Source organism: Corvus cornix, chromosome 22 (genome assembly GCF_000738735.6).
Source record: "Corvus cornix cornix isolate S_Up_H32 chromosome 22, ASM73873v5, whole genome shotgun sequence".
Classification (NCBI taxonomy): domain Eukaryota; kingdom Metazoa; phylum Chordata; class Aves; order Passeriformes; family Corvidae; genus Corvus; species Corvus cornix.
Window position 1 is genome coordinate 3,013,097 of NC_046351.1, and position 19,440 is coordinate 3,032,536.

Sequence of the window (19,440 nt, forward strand, 5' to 3'; positions counted from 1 at the left end):
TTCCAGGAATTGTCCATGAGTGTCTAACAGGGATATCTGGGAAATTCCAAATGGAAATGGACTGCTTCAGCCTGACCTCAAAGCTGTGTGTTCAATTCTCTTGTCATGCCAAGTGAATTTGCAATAAAGAACTTCATTGTGTATTGATTTTAGAGATGGATGTGGACATAAATACTGCTCTAATTGTTTTACATTTCTAGAATTGCATCTGAGCTTCAAAAGCAACCCCAGGCCTCTGAAAGCCTCGTGCTCAACACTTTGAAGCTGATATGACAACAAACTTTACGGAGAGGGCTTGACTGGGTTTGAATGGTCTTAAAACCACACTGATGCTTTCTAAGTGGAAGATTGAGTGATCGGGATGAGCCAGAGACAGTTCCCGCTGTGTGATCCCACAGACATTCTCTGGGCCGAGCACCTCTGAAGTGCACAGAGTTAATCCAAATATTCATCCCTGGAACACCAACCAACAGGAGAGCATTTCGTCAAGGCATATGGAAAAATCAGAGGTTCTTCTGGCACCTACTGCTTCTAAACCAGAGTTGTAATAATTCACTTTACAAAGGTGATACAGATGATTTTACATATGAATTCAATTTTCAAATGCCCCTGAGCTTTGAGCATCCACTTCAGTAATCCCTTATTTGAATTTGGGTGGACTTTTTACAGTCTGAATTCAAAGCCTCTTCAAACCTAATTTAACTTCTTCCATGATTTAATGTGGAAATGGCAAAGAGCAGATAATAGTGTGTTAGTTAAAGAAATCTATATAATGAGTTAAATCTCCATGATTTCTGGGAAGGCCTGAAATTAACTCACTAAAGCTTTCTCCTGGCATTGAAACAACCTGCTTTTGCTTTACAAAAGCGTCCTTAAGTCCCTGGGAAATTGATGCTGGATCAAAGTGCTTTCACAAAATTCTCCTCACGTGGTTTCCTCAGTGACACTTCAGGACTTTTTTGGGAGACTTGGGTAGAGGGGTCCTGATTCCTTAGGGAAGGATAGGGCCAAGATCCAGACCTGTGAGTCCTTGCCATAGGATTATTCCTCCTGCAAGACTGTATGGGAACACTTTTCCTTGCTGCAAACAGGTCTCTAATTTAAATAAAAGGAATGAATCACCCAGGAAAAAAGTGCTGTTAGTTGCTTGTGAAAGCTTTGGAATATCACCGGGCTCTGTTATTTCTGTTGTGTAATTCCTGCATTTTTGGAGTTTCTGTGCATTTTTTTCAGTCCTCTCTGCTGAGGCATTTCTTTCAAGCTCCTCTCTTAGCAGTGTGTTATTTGTGATGCTCAGAAGGTGTTTTGCTGTGGACAACTCGTTCTTAAATGTTAATGAAAATAAATTGAAATCTCTGGTTGCAAAGGCTCTGCACTGGAGGGTTGTTATAACCCATCATAAAAATCTTCTTTCCAAAGCTCTCCTGAACACGTAAATAAAACAGGAGGCAGTTCGGTCAACACTTCTGAGGAGTCTGCCCACTTTCAGGGAGCAATTATTAACTAGAGAAACATGATTTGGCCCTGGAACTCTGAGTGTTGTCTCAGGCTGACCCTTGTCCCTCCTCAGCCTGGCTCTGCAAAGCAAAGCTCCACTCTGCCCTTTGTTTAATTAGGGGCTGCTTCTACTCTCATTATCCAGGACGTTCTGAGAACAGGGTCTTGAATGGTTCAGCTCTGGTTTCAGTGTGTTAATAAAGAGCTAATCGCCTGTTTAGGATGAGTGATTAAAGAAAGTGTATTAAACTAAATAAAACCTTTTTATTCTGCAATTGCACACTGTGTGGTTATTAAAGAATATCTATTTCTCCTCAAATTCAACCTTGATTGTAACCTTGAATTAACTTTCAAGAGCAGATGAGCTCCTAGATAAAGCTGTTTTCTCTCTGGAGGGGGAGGAGGGAGGAGAATGAGATCCAGAGATAGCAGTGAGACATCGGGTCAGGCAAAACTAAGGATTAATGAGTGTGTGTGCAATCTATCATATTTGTGAGGACCAAAAAACATCAGCACCACTGGGGTGCTCAGCAAAGGCTGGCAGAGAGTGGCTGGTGCCCCTAGAACCTAGCCATGGTCTTTCTCACCCTGCTCCAAAATAATGGATTGCATTATATCTCTTGAAATCCTACACCATTCCCATCCAAAAACACACCAGATTTCAAACCATAATTGCACATTATGCAAAATATCAATCATTGTCTAATTTGAATTGGTTGCTCACCCTCTGCCTGAAGTGACAGGCCTCAGCCATGGAGTCTACCTGGAGGCAATGAGGTTAAGTCATATTTTAGTGTTCAAAATCACAGTAGATCACTGCAGATTTTGGGATTTAGCCTTCTCAGCATTCGAATTCAACATAAAGCAGAGGCCAGAGAGGAATTCAACTGGCTTTTATCTGTGGGTGTGAGTGCAGGCACAGCAGGGAGAGGAAGGATAAAGCATTACGAACAGCTGCAGATGCCAATCTGACACAGTGACCCCATGAAATCACTCAGTTCCCACTGGTTTTATGCAAGAGCCGCTGTGTGGGGCTGATTTTCTGTTTGGGGGGAGCCAGGAGATGGTGGCTGTGCAGCTCAGTGGCACAGCAAGGTTTTAGGATGTAGCTCTGTGGTAACAAACGTTCTTCCTGCTTATCCTTTATTCCAATCAACCTTTCCTCTGATTTGCTGCATTACAACAGCACTGAGCAGTGTGGTGTTGGCAGCAGAGAGGCTGAAACCGTTTCTGAGCACAGGCAAATATTTCTGGGCATCCGCAGCTTCAGCAACAAAGGTTGGGATGGGACTACACAGGTGAGGAGCACCACACTGGGGATGGATGAGAAGGTTGGGCTTGGGATCTTCACTAGCAAGGCAGGGAAGTGAAAATTATATTGAACTTGCCAGCCAAATCCTTAGTCCTGGAGCACAGAGAGGTTTTCTACATCCACTTTCGGTGTGTGGAATCCTTATGTGAAGAATCCCATGCAGAAAAGGCAAAAAGTCCATGGTAAATAAGTGTCCTTCAATGTCATGATGAAATTGAAGCTCTCAGAGCAAAAGCACTGCTGGAGTCCTTGTAAATATTTTGGTTCAGTCCTAGGGAGTCATCAAGTAGACAAGAATGTCAAAGTCAGAAGGGAAAAAACAGCAGCTCTGAGTGGGCCATGATAAGCTAGAGGTAACTCAGTGCTGAAATCTCTAGGCAAGATAAACATGGCCCATTACTCTTGGCTTTCTTTACTTTATTACTCACAGAGCTGCAAGTGCCACTTAAGACAGGGCTCTGTGCTCCTCTTGCCTTTCCTGCCTGTTAAAACCCCATTCAGCCCAGCAACTGCTGTGTGAGCACACAGAGGAGCAGAGGGGCTTGTGAGGTTATAAATTGAGTGGTTGTCTTGATTTCCATTTTTGCATGGAACTGCTTCAAGTGAAGCTCATGTCAAACAATAATCGAGCTCCTGAAGTGGCTCTTGGGTTCATTCAGCCGGGCTGGGGCTGCTCCTAGCTCTGCCTCTTGTGTTCTGTGCTCACCTGTAGTCAAACATGCTACAGCAATATTTGTTAAGTGCCTGGTTTAATTTCATCTCCAATTTAAATTTTATGAGGCAGTTACGTGTTAGTTAAAGGGCCCTTTGAAATGACTGAAAGGATCAGGTGAATTTTAAAAGAGTGGATATTTAAAACCTCATTGCTATTTCAATTGAAGTGAATTTTAATATCTGAACGACATCTTTGTTAATACATTGAAGATGCTTAGTGCTATTAATTGATATGGAACAGAGTAGCAGTGACTTCATTATGTGGTTTAAAATACCAACTGGTCTTAAAGCTATTTCTGCTATGCATTTCTATTAAATGCCAACTCTAATGTCTATAGAGGCTCCTGGAGACCTGACTATTGATTAAATTACCTTCCAGTGAGGGCTCAGTATCAGGCAGGGAACATTCTTCTTAAAATGTGTAGGAAATCTCTGGTTTGGAAACATCAGGGAAGGTTGGAATTCTGCTTTATCTGGGGCTTAAATATGGAATAATAATGTTACTGATGAAGAATAAAAATAATATTGTGATAAGAAAAGGTTGTTATTAACCTAGCGTTGGGTTTTTAAAGAATTTTTTATTTATTCTGCCTACCATAGAGCATCCCAGCTCTTGTGTCTCCCTGGCTAAAAAGGCTGGTACAGGAGATAAAGGGGTAAGTGGAAGAGCTCAGGGTTAGATGAGGATCTCAGCTGTGGCCCCCTTTGTAAAATTAAGGAATTTGCCTTCTGTTCTTCTGCCTCTCTGCTTTTGCCTTCTTGCTCATTTAAATAAAAGCTTTTCAGGGAAAGTTATATAAAAATCTTGACAGCTCCTTATGGCAGCTCCGTGTGATGAGAAGATCAATCATTCTTCAGCTTTTCCACATTTCCTATGCTGGCTTCAGAGCAAAATTTTCCTTTTTTCCCCCCTTGCAAATGATTTACTGCTCAAGCCCCTGCTGTGGAAATTCACTTTGGGTAGTCTGATCATGTTACAAAAATCTGGTCAGAGTGTGGAAAAATGGACAAATGTTCTCAGAAATTATTTGGTTGACTGTTTATGATGGGATTCAGGTGCAAAGGCAGGGACAAAGGATGTCTCCGTTTCTCTGGATCCAGAAGCAGATGAAAAAGAAGATTTCCCTCAAAATACTCAAGGCAAGGGGTGCTAAAAAGGAAATTTTATTTACTCTTTTTTTCCCCCACCTCCAGGTCAGGGACAGACATAAACTTGTTTCTTAGAACCATTTAGGAAGTCTGGGAGAGATTCAGGGAGAAAATTTGTCTTTTTATTTATATAAAACCAGCAAAATTTTCTCCTTTCCCTCTTTGAAATCTGGTTTAATATCCTCTTATTCAGCTTTGTCCTGCCTTTGGAGGTTAGGATACCCCTTGAGTGAAGATCGCCTTGGTGCCCCAACCACCCTCTTAGCATATCCCACCCTCCCTTTGCAGATATGGGAATATGTTGGGATTTAGGACTTCCCACAACTAAAATGTGTAGAAATGAGCCACAGAGTGGACATTGCTCAACGAGCTTTTCTGGATCCCCAGGCTTGGAAGGGTTTGCTTTGGATGAAAGTTATCCCAGAGTTCTGTTGGAGCTGTGTCATCCTAGGGTTTAGCTGACTTTTTGGGGAGCATTTTGGGTAGATTCCCAACTCTGCACTGCAGAAATACTGCGTCTCTTTGCCTCTGTGCATGTTTAGACTTCCTGTCAGTTGTGAACGATTTTCTAATTCCCATTTCACAGCACCACAGCCACCAGAAAAGTACAGGAAGGATTTTTAAGGATACTTTAAGTCATTGTACCATTACCCCAACATGATTCCATAATTCATGGAAGAACCAGAGACCAAAGGCAAGGAATCTTAATAAATCCCTGAACTTCAAAGGGCATAACACTACTACAGAACTTTTCTCTAAATTGTTTAAGAACAGTGTTTGCTCTGCACTTCTACCATTCCTCAGGTGAGGATTTATCACCTTTTAATTCACTCAACTATCCCAAATATGTTTAATTTGGGAGGAGAAAGCAGAGAGATAGGGAAGAAAAATGGCATTGCTCCCTTTACAGAAAGTTTAATTGATGCTACTGGAGTTCCCTTTCAGCAGAGGACTCAAGTGAGATGTGTGAGATCATTTATTGTGGCTGCTACATTCTGGTATAACAAAGATTTTAATGTAAAAAACATTCCATGGTGCAATAGGAATTGGAATAAAATCTGTGCAATTTGCCTCGCAGTAAAAACATCTAAAGTTTAAAAGGTATTAATGCAGCCCTATGAGACACATCAATAAAACCAATACTAAGGATGTTACAGGCATGAAAGTGTTTTCTAAATAAACAAAATAAAGGTAGGTGTGGCCTGAAACAAAGATTTCACTTGTGTAGCTTTATGGAAGGAAATAAATCTCTTGCTTTCTCAACTCGAAACTTAAAAACATAAATTATTTTTGATTCATAACGTCACATCTATGTGAAAACATCAGTTTCGAGGAGCAGCATGAGATTGTGGCTAAAATTTGAGGGCCCATTTTTGCACCAAATTGTGAGCTACCTCCCAGGAAATGGGCTGCCCCATGATAATGAAGAAAGAATTTAGTCTTAAAGTTGGTGTTCTCAAACATGGCAGCGATTTAAGAGCAGCTCCCTTGAGCCTCATGTCTGTCATATTGCAGACAAACTTCCCTAGACCTTACAAAAATGTGGAAAAGCAGAAGTCTTTACTTTGGAGTGGATAAATTAAAGCACATTTTTAATTCTCATCCAGATTCAGAGTAGCCTTAGGTCAACTTCTCGCTTTTCATTTTTGAAGGATATTAAAGTGCAGTGAAAAAACAGTCTTTCGGGGGATTTAATACAGTTTAATACATTCATTTTAAGCCCCGATGCAGATGAGTTTTATTTTGTTCATTTGTAAAGATAAAGGCTCCTGAGTGTGGGGGGAGGAATTTTCAGAAAACTTTGCTTCAAGCAATAAAAAAAGATTCTTTTTTTGTGTGTTTGCTCCAAGGATGTTTGACAAACTGGGGAAAAAACCCAGTGTTCAAACTTTAGCCAGTTAATCTGCCCATTATTTTCAAATAGCATGGCCAGGATGAAATCTGTTCATTCAGCAAGGCTTAGTCCTCCCCCATCCAGCACCAGGTGACTTTAGACTTGCATATATTTTGCCATTATTTGACTAGCTTTTCCGGGACTGGGCGTGTAATGCTTGGCCTGCTAAGCTTCTTTTCTCCCATGCTGCTGGAAACTGGCATTGCTGCTTAGATAGTTTATGCCAAGGGAGGTTTTTCCCAACTGTTTATTCCCAAGTACCACCAACCTGCCTCTGCCTCATTGGTTCTTTGTGGTTTTTTCTCGGGGTTCGGTGTGTTTTTTGTAGGTGTTAGAATAACTTTGCAGAGGGCTGGGTTAGGAGCAGGAATTATGTGAGATTTCGAAATGAAGTTCATAAGAATGCAGATTAATCCCTGGTTAATGAAGTACAATAGCAGTGTGCTTGGAGTTGAAATGGGGAGACAGAAGTGATGTCACCCTGCCATTGTTCCCAATCCCATCAGTTGGCAGCTCTTTGCCAGCCCTGGACCAATTTGCATCTTTTCTCCAACCTGGAAACCCTCTGTATGGAATTAATAGTGGCTTTCTGAGCTGAAAGTGACCAAGGAGAGGAGGTAGACCTTTATCATTTTTCTGCTGGTCTGTGACTCTGTTCAGGGCCTGTAATGCATTTCACTGAAAGAAGAAAAAGACACTTAAAAATGTACAGGTATATTCCTGCTTTTTTTCCCTCCACTTCATCCTTTCATTAACTCAGGTAATAGCTCAGGTGAGAGCTGGCTCCTTCCCCAGAGAATTCAGGAATAAAGATAATACCTCTACCTGTGCAGGCCCACTACAAAATATTTAGGCTGTTGAGAAATTTCCAGCTGCTGGAAAGGCAGCTCTTTGCTCTTTGAAAGAGGAGCAAGCCAGAAATCCCCAGTAGAAGACAAGTTGCTACCACTCATTAATTTATCCCATTCTGACAATGCTCTGTGAGAGCAGGCAGGCCTTGGATACAGAAAGCTCCTCATCCACTTGGGAATTACTCATCTCATTTTAATGGAGTCACATCAGGCTGAAAGGGGAATTGGGCCCACTCACTTCAGCCCTGAATCGTTTCAGTTCAAGCTTTCCTATTGACTTGCACGTAATGATGGGACTCTGGATGAAGGCAAGGGCTGCCTGTACATGATGGTATGGAAGCCAAAGCTCCATCTCCCCTCTCCCATTTCCCGGGTGCATCTCCCAGTCATGTTCTGTGCAGGATCAAAAGCAGCAGAAGTTTAAAAATTACATTAGGATTTAAAATAAAAGCTTGATAGTGCAAGGCTGAGCATGTTTGTCCTGCGCTCCTTCACTGGTGGTGCTGTCAGATAGGACAAAAGTGATGGGAGGCTCAGTGAGGGCTGAAATAAGCCTTCAAGTTTACTGACATCTTGGAGGGAATTCAGCATAGGTTCTGCCTGCGTTGTGTTTAAATTAAAGGGCTTTTAATTTAGGATTCAACAAGCAAGGCTAAAAAAGGCATTTAACAGAAAGCAGTGATAATTTCAAAGCTCTGGATTAGGATACTAGTTAATGGATGAATTTAAACCACCAAATCCTTCCTCCAAGAGAGCATTACAGACACAGCCTTTTGTTTCCACAAAGCACAGAGCCTCACAGATTTATTTTTATTTCCCCCACCTCCCTCCAGAAAGGGGATGTTTGACTAAATTGCGATGATTCAGGATGCTGAATGAGTACTCTGGATTTTAGAGGGGCACACAATATCCTTTGCCCTGGTGGCAAGAGCCTCCATGAATTATACACCTTCTGCTTCTATATTTGAAATTAGTGGGATTAAAGGCTGAGAGTGATTCCTTTGGTGCCTTATCTGCATGTTTTCTATTTGAGTTTACTTCAGTACTGGGTGTCTATTCCAACCAAACCTTGTTTGAAGCACATGGCTGATTTTCTAATGGTCCTTCTGACATTAATGAGAGGCATGTTGTCAAGGAAGCATCCATGGAAAAGCCAAGGAAAAAGGCAAATGAGTAAAGGAAATATTAGTACATGTGATGGTAGAGAAGAGCATTTGGTGTTGACTTGATAAATGCCATCACTACAAGGGCACGATAAAACACCTAAAAAATGAGATGTGTGAGACTCTGCCTAATCTCCAGTTTTATATAACTGTACCGTGACAAATCGAAGTATTAGACCTGATAAGGTTTTAATAAAAATGCAAATAGAAAAATCCTGCACTAGAAATGCTGGAAGTTAGTTCTTACCACTAAAATAATCTAGTTGTTCTGGCCATGATGATGAATATGCTTATACTATTTTGGGGGCTTTTTTATTTCAAATACTGTGGAAATATTGTTGTGGGAGAATTGCAGCTGGGCTTTGAAGGTTGCTCAGTCCAGACAGGAACCAAGTGAAATGAAGACTCCCTTCTAGAGGCTGCTGTGAACACATATTTCTGACCTTGAAAAATTTACAGTCCAGGTATTTAATGTGGAATAAAGCATGGGAGAGACATTAGTGGGTACAGGGGCATGAGAGGACTCTCCAAAGGGAGAGCAGGCCAGTGGGTGAGCTGAGGTTTCTTGGCTTATAGCCTGGTGTCTTTTCCCAGAGTTAACTACATTTAATGGCTTGTAAATCCCAGCATTTCAGCAGTGACTCCAGAAGTACCACACGCACCCGGATCCTGACCGCGGGACAGACATCGACTTACTGCTCACTGGAGAAATAAAAATTCCCCTTTCCTCAGCTGAGACACAAAGCCTCATAAAATAAAATCGTGGCCATGAGCACAGGGCTGACCCCCTGATTCCTAGAGTTCCTCAGAGGTACCAAGCACAAAAAGTGCTGTGCAATAGTGCCAGAAGCTGAGAGTGCATATGGGTTGTCCTCACCCAGGGAAGAAAATGTGTTACAAGCTGGGCAAGGATGATGGGTTTGTCTCCTAGCTCTGGAAGGAAGGGATGAAGAATTCAACAGCATTTCAAACTCCCTGTGCCATGAACCCTATTGGAAATGCAGCCTGTGAAAATGAAGTTTTACTCGTTTGAAATTGGGTGGGCTGAGATCTATCAGTGTGGGGCACCTGGGAAGGAGACATTCCCTTTGTTCTGGAAGAGGACAAATGCCAGCTGGGCTGTCGGAATTATCCAGTTCATCAAGGTTCTAATTACCACCTTCTTTGATTAATAAAGTGCCCAATGCTCTACTATCCCTGCCCTTCCTCACTGCCCTGCAAAGCATGACAGGGTTCTGTGCTGCCACAGGAATTGTCCCCACGGTGCCCCTGCAATTATTTGGTTTTAGAAATTAAACTGTGCGTAGATTATATATTAGATGAACTTACAGAAATATATACACACGCACCTTTCTCCTTCCGGATTTCTCCTTTTCCTTGATGCTGGATTTTAACAGTGAGGGCTCACCCCTGTCCCTTGACAGTGTCCCTGGATCTTGGATTTTTCCTTTTTTATATGTTGTCAGTGTGACTGACACTCTTGACTGCCCTCAGCAACGCTCTGGATTCCTGGCCAGGCCAGCTCTGGTGTTCCTGGAGCTGTTTGATCAGAACAGATTCCCCTTTAGCAAGTTGCAGAGTAGGAGAAAATCTACATACAGAAGAATTTAATGAGAGACAGTAGAAATCACCCTGCAAAGCTGCCAAGTTCTTATGTGACTCAGAGGAGAACTTGGCAGGCAGAAAAACCATTTATTTTGATCAGATGAAGACCACATTTCTGCAGAGATAGGAATTTCTGCACTGGTAGTTAATAGATGATCCCTGTCCTGAATAACTTAGTCCTGTTATGGATGAGGGTATTGAGTCCCATTCCAAAGGGTCAGAATGCAAGGGCCAGGCCCTCTACTAATAGAAAAAATAAATCCCTTCTGCTGTTAATATTCCTTTGCCAAGTGTGGGAAAACAGAGCTGGGGAAGAGGCTGCTAAGATAAGGTTGTAAATGATCAAGGCGAGTAGTAATCAAGGCTCTGGGAGAGAGTTTGCATATTAAAAAAAATGAAACATCTCGGAAAGCCAAGGCAACTGGGTCAATAAATCATTAAACACTCAAGACTATTTTGTAGGTACAAAAAGCCCATTGTGGAATTCCCCCTGAGGATCATTTTGTTGCTCTGTGGTTAAAATGAATCCTTATGCTTCAGAATACATCCCCAACCAGTGCATTTCAAAGGGCTGCTAATTAGCAGTGCCCAGATGTAGGAAGGAAATAGAAGAGGCCAAGCCAATTTCAGAATAGCAGGGACTTCATCTGAAGTGGAGAAAGGCTAAAGGTGACAATCAAGTCCTCCCTTAACTGGGAGGGATCTCTGTGACATCTTGGTTCTCCAGATGAATTCCTAATTGACTCTGCACAACTCAAAAGCGTTTCCACAGGACACAGTCTTTATCTCTTTGTTTGCTCTTGCAGCAGGAGGGACAGGCTGGGACAGAAAGGGACTTGCTTTGCAATGGCCCCAGGATTCTGGATTTGCATGTTCTGTTTATATACTGAAAAATAAATGATTTGCTTGATTTTTATCCACTTGTGTTTATTACACATCTTTCCTTTCCTCTCTCACTTTCCCCTGCTTAAGACCATTCTGATGTTATCTACTTTGGGAATTACAGAACCAAGCAGTGGGTTTAGGTGACATGACTCTCTAGCCAAGCAATATTTTCAAAAATTCTTCTGCCTTTTTTATGTTTAAGACTTCAAGGTCCACGCTGGCACATCTTCCCTTACACACAAGAGAAGCAAATACCCCATTTTAAAGTAAACTTCAGATTTTCATTGTCTTTCAAAATTACTTTGTGAGCTGAGGGTTGAAAAGTAAAACCAAAAACACATAAGAGAGTCAGAAAAATACATTAATTAGCTGTTTTGCATTCATGATACAGCTTTTGATGTATGTAAGACCAAACTATTCTGTCCAAACTAAACACATTATGGAACTCCCGCAAGCACTCCTGCACACCCTTCATGTTGCACTTTGGGCACAAGAGGCTTACACCAAACGTCAGAGAAAAAGCAGGAAAGTAACTTTTAAAAGGTGCTTGATTTTGTGTGCTCAGCCTGAGATTATTAAAAAAAACCCCATTCAAAGCAGCATGGGGCTTATACTCCAGGGAAACCTTGCAGCATCTCAAGGTGATCATACAACGATGCTGAAGTTCCTTTAAAAACCTGCCTCTCTTTTACTACATGACAACAGCCAATCTTTATTGATATAACACTTGAAATGAACAGTTCTGTTAATATTCACAGCCCGTTAGTGACAGTGACCAGATTTTTGAAGATGAATTTATATTATGGAGAGGAACAAGGGGGAAGGAAAGGCCTCCTTCTACAATGGATCTGCAGAAAGCACCAGCCAGAGAGGAAATAACCATGACTGAGTGGAACAGGTAGATCCATCAATTACATTTTCAAGTTCCAGGAAGCCACAACTGATTTTGTTTATCTTTCTACCGCTGTGATGTTTCTGTAAGCAAGAGAAATCAGATTCCTGTGTCTTCATCTTCCATGCAATTTTGTAATTTGCCTACAGAGCCTTTGAATTTTCTTAAGAAATACAAAAATCACTATCCAGCATTTCTGGGATCTTAGAAAATATATAATTTAGTATTCAGCATCCCCGGGAACCAGATGCTCGATTCAGTTTTGGGTGGTGGAAACGTCAGCCTTCACACTGGAAGTTTCCAGGATCACATTCCAATCCCACCAGGAAATATGAATACTTTATTTAATTTTCTCACTCTTATCATTTACTTATGTTAAGCTAACAGATATGTTGTGATTGTCTTTTTTAGTCCTGAAAATACAGATGCTTGACTGTGGGGTTTGCTTTTGTTTTTCATAGTCCAAACACCAAGACTTTCCTCTTGATGTTGACAGGAGAGATTGAGTTATTTTCCTTCTGAATGGATTCTGTGGACAGGATGGATTAAGGCTATTGACAAAACACACACTGTGAGCGTGGTGGCCCAAGGCTTTGATGGAATGTGTTTTATTGACAGGACAGATTGAGATGGCTGTGACAAAATGCAAACAGCCCAATCCATTCCGCTGATAAAACACATTTATCTAACGATCAAATCCATCCAGTTGACAAACCCATTTTTGTTTGAAATTGAAAACTATCTTTCTGAGGGGAAGGAATAGATTCCTGCAAGTAAGCAGCTCAGCTTAATGAGAAGCTGTGCTAGAGCATTTCTAGCTATGGAAGATAGAGATGTGGACCACTGCAGAAACAGCATTAGAAATGACAGGAAAAACAATTTTAAATTAAATTAGCCACATTTCAAGAGCCCAGCACTAAAGTTTACACAATTCAGGCTTTGCAAGTCCTTTATATCTCAAAGCACCCTAATGGAACTTGAAGGGAGACCTAAAAGCTGTGTTCACTGTTGACCCTGCAAATGAAAATTAGTCCTTTAATAATAAAAAAAAGCATTTTGTCAACAGCTGCGGTCAGGTTTGGTACATAAAAACCACTTGGAGCAGCCGTTGCTGCCTGTTCTTTGTCTATCCCTGTGTCCAAAGGCAATAAAGGTTAGGATGGCTTTCCTTTCTGACAACCCTGTCTCTTTTCAAGCACTAAGTCTTCCTTTCTCTTAGCCTGTCCCATTGGTTAGCATCATTTTACTCCAACTTTGTCCACTCTCTGCCTCAATCTCAATTTCTTTCTCCCTACTCCAACTTCAGCCAGCCTCTTCCAGGCTGAGAGAGAGCAAAATTTAGAGCTGTGTCTTCAGTTTTTCATAATCCCGAGGTATTTCTTCCTAATTATATGGCCTCAAAAGCAGGTATTCCTCTCCCCTGGTAGGGAGAGTTTCTGAGGCACAGGAAGGGAATTTCTTGGCTCTCCTTGACATCAGAGCAGATGCAGCATTTTGACCATATTGACATTTAAAGGAATCAGAAATGCCATTTTCCACTTCATCAGTGGTACTATGTCCTGTGTCAGAGGATGTGAGAATCAATATAGTGACACTACAAAGCAAACATGTTGACATTTGAAGCTTTTTCCTTTACTGTTTCTATTTTAAAAATACCAGATTTGCACAGGGGACATGAGAGAGGCAGAAATTAGCATTGCTTACCCAAACGTCATCTTACTTTAAGAAAGCTTTAAAACCTGAAATTCTTATTAGTGGCCTCTATTTCTTAACACACTGAGGTAAATTTTCTTTCTCTCTGCAGGGAGATGAATGGAAAGTAAAATAACGTCCATGTTGAGGTGGTTTTGCCACTCAGATCATGAAAAAAGCCGTACACACACTGCAACAACATTTGGGTAAAATCTTGGTGCTCAGAACCCTCCATTCAAAATAGGGAGGTTTTTTGATATTATATAGTTTATATGTGGTTTGGGCTAATAAACATATATGTGTGTATAATTTCACTAAATTAATGTATATTACTCAGCTTTTTGATTTCTCCAGCTCTCCTACACTCTTGATTCCCATTCCCTTTGCTTTCTGTGCCTTTCTTGGCAACTGCTTTCCCCAGAATTTCTCTTTACAATCCATGTGACCAAACCCTTCATTTTCCATTTATAATATCTCTGCTTTCTCACACTTTTTCTCTTGGAAGCACTCACACGTCTTCACTGCCCTGAAATGTGGCCACAACTGGTTGGAATATGCTCTTTTTCTTGTCTTTTATTTTGGGTTAATTAGTTAATTGTTCCCTAGCTCATCACTGGAGTGAGGTACAGATCAGAAATCTTTAGAAAAGTCCTGCTAAGAGACTTTGTAAGAACTGCACCTTGAGTCCCCTCCAGGGGCCGAGGGAAGGTTTGAGGCAAACAGCTGCTGTGAAGAATTTGGAATGCTCTGGTCTTTCTTTTCATGAAATTAAAAAGGGCAACTGACCCTCTGTCTCCAGGCAGCTGTGGATCAAATTATGGTCTTAACTGCCTTCCAATAATATCAATTTCTCTTCCTCTGCAATCACTCCTTGCCTGCTGTTCCAAAGGGTTGTATCCAAATTGATTCATCCCTTCATGGAATGATGAAAACCTGTTCTGGTGAGAATTGAGCAGGAGAAGAGGCTGCACTCTGACAAAAGTCCTGTGACAGGGACACCACTGACACAGGCTCCCCTGGGCTGGCAAAGATGACTCAAAAGCAGCAATATTGGCTATGAAATGGATCAGTCTGTAACGATTGCAGTCCATATTATCATGTTTATTATTCTTACAGTCCAAAGAAGAGAGATTTTGTTCCATCGCCCGCCTGGGAGCGGAGATCAGCAAAAATGACTTTTTCAAAATTAAGGGGAAATTGGGAAGAGCACCTTAAACCAGGTAGAAGAGGTATCTCTGTAGGAAAGTTTTGAGTTCAATTTTCTGTCTGTTGCAGAAACCCTGTATGAGTTTGGAAAAGCCACTTCTTTTAGCTCATCTCTTGCTCTAAAACGAAATAGATTCTATTTTTCCAGAGAGGATAAGCTGCAAATCTAATTTAAGTATCTTGTATTTTCCCCATGTTTTCAAATGACTCTCATTATAGTGATTGCATTTGATTAACAAATATTCTCCCCCGTCCTTGGCAGCAGCCTGCATACAAAACTTGAGTTTTGCCTTGAACAGAACATGCAGCCCTGGAAATCCTGGCAGCAGGGAAGGTCTTCAGCGAAGTGCCTTCAGTGTGGGACTCTGCCTAGAATCTTAATTAAATCAAATCATCTTTCAGTTTGTCTTCTCTTTATGCAGCCTGTATTTAAGATTGACACATGTTTGGGTAGCATGAACATAATTACAGCACTTTAAAAACAACAACGCTGACTTTGTCTTGTGGGATTTTTTCCCCCCTCACCACAGTCGAAGTTCAGCTGAATAGCCCTACCACAGACCGAAGCTGTGCTTTTATCTGTATTTCTTGGTGACAGGCACGGGTTACAGAGCTATCAGTCGAGGCAGAGCTGTCACCCTGCACTCCACAAGGTTGTGCTCTGCTTTAAATTAACATTCTTTTCTGTTGGTGCCCAGCACTCTGAAAATCCCTATTATCAAAGTGATGGCTGTAGAGGGCTTTTTCCTCATCCATCAGCCCCGTCACTGCTCCACTGCCCCTCCTGCCATAGTTTCCTTCTACTGTATGCTTTCCTTCTACTGTATGCTTTTAAAAGAAGCTGCTTTTGTCAAGGCTGATTTTCTGTGGTGGTTTGATCGCCTCTGTAGATCTGGATTCATAGGTATCCACAGCTGCTAAGTTTAATTTCTGTAAATTAAGGAGGAATAGTTCAGTGAAATGTGTCTCTTCTTTGGTTCTGTGAAGCACCAGCACATGCCTTCACCACTGTTCTAATCTCAAACCCTTCATGTGAACAATGGCAATTTGAATAAAAAAAGCCAGGTTCTTGTGCAAAAGCAAGTTTCACATAAATCTGACTAAACCACGGGGCTGCATTTGAGCCATCGCTTGGTGTACGTGGTTCTATAACAAAAATGGCAATAAATCCTTGTTAGTAATAAATAGTTAATAAAAGAAGCAGCAGTCAGTTTTCCCTCTGCTGATGCACCCCATGCTCAGTGCCAACAGAGATAAAATATGTCGTAACAATCAGGATAAGCTGGGTGTGGACAATGAATACAGGTTTTTTCAGGGATTTGTTATGGAAGAATGAGAATAAGGAGCAGGGAAAAGCAGCAGTGGTTAAACCAGTGGGGAGATATTGCTTTTGAGAACTGGATCATCTTTCAACTGAGCACTCAGTGCATGGGGGGAAATGGAGCAGGGAAAACCAGGTTACAGGAAGGATACTGTGAAGGAAATTTTGTAGAGCTGAATGATCAGGAGTGATTTGTAACTCTTACAGATCAGCCAAACTTACAGTGGGAACAGCAAGGTGCTGCCTGCATCTCCTTGAAGGTGCTGGCTTTGGGGATAGATGCTCTTTCCTTGGAGAGGATCGGGATCCAGAGGGATGGAGCTGGTTTGCATCCACAAGTCTAGGTTAACTGGAAGGTGAAGCAGAAAATCCTGTCAGCACCTGTGAAATACCAGCCACAAGATCCCCCTGTCCACAACAAAAGGACAATGGTTCTTCCTGAACACAAATTGCCCCTGGGACTCTGTCACAGTGCTGGCAAATATTTCCTCCCTTCATCAAACTTTGCTCAGTTCTGTCCACACTCGTGTGTCTTTGTCCAGGAGCTGGCAGGAATTAAAGGAATTACAGAATGGAATTACAGCACAACACACAGAGGTGCCTCAGGAAGCAGAAACCTGCAGGCTGGTAGTGATACTTATTCCCATCTACTTCACCCTAACATGTGGTATAATCAAAGTAATTAAGAAAACGATAGGGATAATAACATGAAAGGGTAGTTTTTCTCTTTTTAAGCATTCTTTAACAAAATGAATTTAGTGGCTTCTGTGATAATCTTTCTTTACGAGGTTTCAGCAGTAGCTGTGTTGATTAACCTAACCAGAAATACATTTCAGATTCAATTTCACTGCTTGTTTTAGAAAGGAAAAGCTTTTCTCTACCCAAAGCCTGGCCTTCTTTGTCAAACAATCCACAGGCTGTTAACATTTCATGGAATTATGGAATGATTTTGGTTGGTAGGACCTCAAAGTTCATCCAGTCATAAGGGCAGGGACACCCTCACTTCCAGTTGTAGTCACAGACCCAAAAGATGATGGATTTATTGAGCTGTTTGGGCACAATTTGTGTGGGTATGGATTGATACACTTCCTTTATTTCACTTATTTCCCTGAATTCCCCCCCTCTCTCTGCTGCTGTGGGTGGTAAAGTGACAAGGAAAGTATTCCCTATTGCCCAGGAAATACAAAACTGTTTAATTCCCCCTGGGTTTCAGATGCAGCACTTCTATTACCTGCTGTCCCTGGCAGAGCTGACCCTCCTCCAGGACTGCACCAGAACATGGAGCTGCTGGGTGTTTTGTGTGAAAAACCAGGAGGGAAGACCCAAAATAGAGCTGTCCCTGCTACACAGGAAGTTCTTGGAGATGCAGGGATAAAAAGTTCACTTAGAGCATTATTATCGCTCTTGATCACACTGATAAGTTGGCACGAGGTTGTACACTGCTAAAACACCAAAAAAAAGAGCAGCTGCCGTGATGTCAAGTGCTCTGTCTCATCCAGTGTGACAGCTCTGGCACTGCCATGGGCCAATATCCAGGGGAAATACAGTGCCTGTGAGTTATTGGGAAAAAACACAGTAGCCAATGTGTTAATTTATAATTTTTTATGGTGGCTCAATAATTACAAGGAGCAGTTCCCAAAATGTACAGATCAAGGGAGCAAAGTGTCACAGCCAGAGAGGTTCCATTTTTCCCATCTCTTGCAGACATCTGCAAACACTTGTGTTTGTAGGGACTGATTCGGGAAAAGCCAGTGATGATGAAAGGATATCCATTATCTTTAGGAGCTGCTGGAATAACACCAGGGTTATTAAAACTTCCAGCCAGGGCCCTGTTAGCTGTTGGAAGTTGAAAGCATCTTGTTTCCACCAGTGTTTTATCTGTAAATTATCTGGGCTGCCTGTCATATGCTCAGTATCTCTACAGGTTCTGTCAGTCCTTTAGCAGCTGAAAAGGTGCCCAGTATTAAAAGGGACTCTCTGGCAGGGCTGTGTAATGCTGTGCTTTGCCACTGAGGAAAATACTTGATGAATTTTAGTATTTTTATTCTCTTCAAAAGCATCATCTTGGGCATTTCAGCCTAAGTGTGTAGAGCAGGAATCGTTCCCACAAAATGAGGGGAGATTTGGTGATCCAAGCTCTGATCCTGACTCTGGGTGCACTTGGCTAGGTCATAAAATCTAAACTGTACCTTTGCCTGCCAAGTATGTATATTAATAATTCCCTATACAGGAGGAAGATGATAAAACCCTTTATGATTTTACGATCCTTCACTGGTAAATGTGATATTGAAAGGCTGGATGGAAAATGGAAATATATCAGACATTCCCTGGCTTTTTCAAAAACCCTTTTGCAGAATATAACCTGTAGCCTAACTCACCATGAAATGTATTATTCACTTAAATACTGCATTGCAAGATTGTATTCCAGCTGAACAATATTTCCTACTGCTCCCTATCAGATGGAACAGGCTGCTGCAACTACTCCATAATTGTTCTACTAATGTACACTTTTATTAAACTCCTGCTGTTTTCTTGACTGGTTTATCTGCTAAAAATAGTCTGATTAATAAAACGGATGTCAGCTGTATCCATCTTTATGTAATTCCCCAACTGTACAGTCCTAAACAGTAATTTGATTTTTTTTTTGTTTTTTGTTAGTGTTAAGCAAAGTCAATTTTTCTCTGCAGTGGTGCTGGTGGACTGGTGGGAGGACTTGATAAATCTGAATTCAATTCAGTTTGGCAGCCAGAAGAATCCTGGTGTTCACTGGGTCTGTTGTGCCATGACAGCCATGGAGCAAGTGAGGATGCCACCAGCCCAGAGAGCCTGGATGAAGGCCTTTCCTTAGATTTTAACCTCACAAAATCTGAAAATAAATATGAATGGGGAGCCATCATAAAAATCCCATCTGCATAATGAGATGCTATGGGTTTTGAATTCCCTCTGGAGTTTCAGGCGGGTTGGCCAGGTTGTCCTCTGCCTGCTCCTCTCCAAATCCCAGAATTCTGACAGCATTTTGCTGGCCGTTCCCAGGAACATTTGAACACTGCCCTGGTAGGTGCAGATGGAAAGCAGCATTTCCTTCTTCAACTGAGTTTGGTATTTTCCTTTAAAGCATGATAAAAATGCTTTATATATATTTTACATATATACCCAGAGGCTTTACTTAAAGATACATGCAGTGTCTTTTGAGCACCCCAAACTTGCCATAAATAAAGCAGGGTCATTTTCACATAGCATCCTCGTTATGTACAATTCC